Genomic DNA, 4,467 nt, shown 5'->3' on the forward strand with positions numbered 1-4,467 from the left:
AATCAGGCGCCAAACCTTGCCGTGATTCAGATACAGGGCAAAACGTAATCCAGAACCCATTTAGGACTAACTAAGGTCAGTACCGATTACATTGCGTTCACTAATAAAGCTGACACCTGAATCGTCATGAGTGCATCGAAGAGAGGCCCGTCTTTGGCCAATAGGTAAATAAAGCTTAAGGAAAGGTACTAACGATGCCAACGTTTGGCCTCCGTTCATTCGGGTTGCTCACCGGCCTCACTGGCATATGAGCCAGTGGTCAGCATTGTTGCATGCACGAATATCGAGCAATACCGGCACAATACTTGCTTTTCTTGAACATGTTTTTATATTCTCAAAATGCGACAGCTAAACTTCCCACGATCTATAATTTCCTCGTTTGCAAAGAAGTAAAAAAGTAAAGCACATCCTTGTCATGCCACACATCAAGGCATAAATTTCTCATCAGCAACCCTCTACCTTTGACTCATTTATTGTTGTCAAACAACGGAACAAGTATCTTTAACTTACTTTCACCTAAACCGCTCTTAAATAAGCCGAAGATGTAACGCATTTTTAACTTCTCACTTCTCAGATAGAACGGCACGCCTTTCATTCTAGATTATTACCTCCCCGCATGTCAAAGTAATGAAGTTACAACAGATCACGCCATATTCGGTGTCGTGATGGTTCAAGATGTAAAACTTAAGACTTAGTGTCTTCCATTCTTTCCATTTCCTAAGCTTGAACTTTTCCAAACTGCCAGAGGCTAGAATTCTTGAACAATTTTCTGATCGAGCTTAGCATTTAAGGAACTGTCTTCCGGGCTCACACAAGTCCGCCCATCATCAAAATATCCCCGTAAAAATCCAAACAACGAGGGCATCCAACACTGGTACATTACCGTGAAATCAAGCCCAATCAAGGAGTCTAGAGGTCGCCTGTCCATGAGCTTAAGACATCAGGACGTATCTGACTCACCGATAGCACCCGTGACCCCAGTTCCAAAGCTATGTTGACGCATTGGTATTCATGGGTGGCGAGAAGGTCATCTCTGATAAGACGCTGCGCTTATGCAATGTGCCGGTAGCCTTTCGGAGACCCCAGTCTCCCTGAGACGCTCCGCCTTATGCAATGTGCCGGTAGCCTTTCCGAGACCCCAGTCTCTCTGAGACGCTCCGCCTTATCTGGGCGTTCCTCGTCAGCAGCGCACCCCGACTGCCGGCTGGTGAACTCATCAATCTGAGCGTAGGTGAGCAGCGGCGGCTCGGGGACCGTGTCGGCCAGTTCGCCGGGCTCCAGCAGCTGGCGCTGGAGCGCGGGCAGTGGCGGCGGCCGATACAGCAGCGCGGGCGGCACCCAGCGCGGCCGGCCGGCGGCCGGCGGCTGGCCGCAGCGCCGCTGCAGGTCGCGCACCGCTCGCTGCCGGCCGCGCGAATCGCTCCCGCGTCGACTGACGGCGCGAGATGACCGCCTGCACAGCCGCCGGCAGTTCCACCTCCAGGTCTCCCCCCGTCTCACGGTGGCACTTTTCCGCCTCCGAGGGCGCGCTGGGGGCCGGCCGCGGCCCCGCAGGCGGCCGTCCCCGCGGGGCCGGCCGAGGGTGAGGCGGCACGTGACGACCTCTGCACAGGGGGATGCCACGCCCGCGCCCCGACTCCGAGCCTCCTGACGGCCGCCCTGATAGTATTGACTTCCTGCGCGGCGCCTTATGCGAGAACAGCGTCTCGTAAAGGTGGTCGACGACGAGCGAGTCACTGTCAGAGCTGTTGTCGAACACCAGAGCGCCGTACGAACAGTCCATGTCAGTGCGAATGGCACGCATTCACAGGCTTGGTTGTGGGCGATCCAACGGTAAATGCTTCTCTGAGAAATTCTGCAAGCTGTGACTCCTGGCACAACTCCGAATCGTTACAGATGTTAAACTTGTATCACCTGGAGTTCACTGAGGTCGCATACAATACTATGGCCCCCAATGCTGGAGTCAAGCAGAACCTAGCAGTGAAATACCGTTTGAACTGGCGCTGCATGAAAACCATCATGGAAACTTGAAAAACCTATCACCCCAAATTTACCCGGTGTTGAAAGTTTTTTCTCGGACATGCTTATTCCATGAATCAAAAATCCCCAGCCCATTTGCTACAAACGGCTACCGCCGTTGCCCACTTCGCAAACTTCACTTTATTCCGGCTTTTGATTTATTTGGCTCCATGCACGACGATGTAATTTAACGGCTTAACTTGATGACGGGGGCTTTCAAACGTGATCAGAATAGAAAAGCACCTCTGGCCGGTTCATAAATGTAGGTGTATTTCTCTTCAGGCTTTATATGCTGGACCCAACAAGCTTAGCTATCAACTCTAGCTCTTGCATGAAAGCACACACACCACACACGCACGCACGCACGCACACGCACGCACGCACGCACGCACGCACGCACGCACACGCCACACACACACACACACACACACACACATATATATATATATATATATATATATATATATATATATATATATATATATATATATAAGCCGTGCTCTACACGACTTGATGCCGAACGCCGATGGGGAAACACAATGTTCTTGTGGGCCAATACGAGAAACGCGCCTACACTAGGAACATCCCACAATTCGCGAAATCAGGCAATAACTGCTGTTCATAATAGTCTTGGTCCCAAGCACATCCCAGAAACAAGACAACTACACGTTTTGCCAGCCACACTATGCACACTAAACCTCGAGGGCTCGGGAATTACAAAGGGGTGTTGACTAGTTCTTCCGCGCGGTCTCTATGAGACCACTAAAAAAACAAATGATTTCCAGGCGTCGCATTTGATATAGCTGAGTGTTTTAATAGCACACCGGTACAAAACACAAATCGTCTTATTGACTTCTCATATGCTAAGCTCCATGCCAAACAAAGCAGGTAACTATCAAAACATCGGCTTGAACAGATTTGATAGCAAAATTGGCCTGATTCGGATCTCGGTTTTGTACCCACGGTGCTTCCAAGTATCAGCCCGGCGCTGAAAAAAATAACGCTTTGTTTACCTTTTATTTCCAAACACTTGGTTTGACGTTACCTGGAAAGTCACCATTTGACTTTGAGACATTGAACGACCTTCGGGCTTGGTTATCAGGATATCCACCGCTGCACTTTTGTGTGGAATTCGTGAGCTACGGGCCCAATAGCAAGGGTCAGCCACCCGCTGTTGCTTTGTTTCTTCGCGCTACAACGGTTTGCCGCCAAATAGCGGGAGTTCAGCGTGCGTTTAAAAACCAGGTGTCTGGTCTACACTTCCACCTCAAAATCAGCCATCGTATCGTACTTCGCAATGACGAGCAACTAAGTTCGTATTGATCTATAACACGGTTTCAAAGTGCATATTATGCCCAGGACCGCGCACAATGCAAAATAACCGCCGAGCTTCCTAGTTCACATTAGCATGCAGTCACACGTGACTGCTACTGACAAGGGGCAAGCTAGTAGAAAGCCAAACACAAGTAAGACAAAATGACGATAGCAAAGCAACACCTCCATATCATATGGGAAGTGCACTTGAAAACGTACGGCTGGCTCTCGACCACCTTGCCCAGTATAACCTTTGATACGCACAGCACTTAAATCTTGCAGCAACCAAGTATATTTTGTCTAAGACGAACCACGTTTGCCCCGTATCGGTACGCTCAACAACGAGCACGATATTACCATTTCGTTCGTGGCGTTCACCCACTTAAGCAAAACACCTCACACACATTTCGCAACAAATTAGTCACCTTCGACCCATGCCCGCAACGGCTTTGTAATAACTGTTCACGCGGATTCTCGCACAGGCATTGTTCAGACATGCACCACTTTAATGATTTCAGCGTCTGAGTAACAAAACCGAGTTGTTATTGCGTACTTTTACATCAGTATGCGCGTACTTTGATTATAGTGCGGATCCCTGGCCATGCATAGGATCGTTCTTTCTGGCAGGCTGATAGCCTGCTCGTCAAACAGCCCGTGCCACTGAGGTTCGTTACCATGCCCTGTCCCCAACTCCAAAAATACGATCATAGTTGGACTGACAACATTAGAGACAAATATTACGATAACGCCCCCAAAATAAACGCAACTGACACGTCCGCTCGTGCCACGCCATTTTATGTCCCACCTCCTCACCATGAAATGTCCCACCTGCTCGCCATGGCATGTCCCATCTGCTCGCCAGGGCATGTCCCACCTGCTCGCCATGGCACGTCCCGCCTGTTCGCCATGACATGTCCCGTCTGCGCACCAGGGCATGTCCCACCTGTCCCCCAGGTATGTCCCACCTGCTCGCCATAGCATGTCCCACCTGCTCGCCATGACATGTCCCGCCTGCTCGCCTGGGCATGTCCCGCTTGCCCCCAGGGCTGTCCCACCTGCTCGCCATAGCATGTCACACCTGCTCGCCATAGCATGTCCCACCTGCTCGCCATGGGATGTCCCACCTGCTCGCCA

The sequence above is a fragment of the Pollicipes pollicipes genome, unplaced genomic scaffold (assembly GCF_011947565.3).
Source record: "Pollicipes pollicipes isolate AB1234 unplaced genomic scaffold, Ppol_2.1 Scaffold_4881;HRSCAF=5763_pilon_pilon_pilon, whole genome shotgun sequence".
NCBI lineage: Eukaryota > Metazoa > Arthropoda > Thecostraca > Pollicipedomorpha > Pollicipedidae > Pollicipes > Pollicipes pollicipes.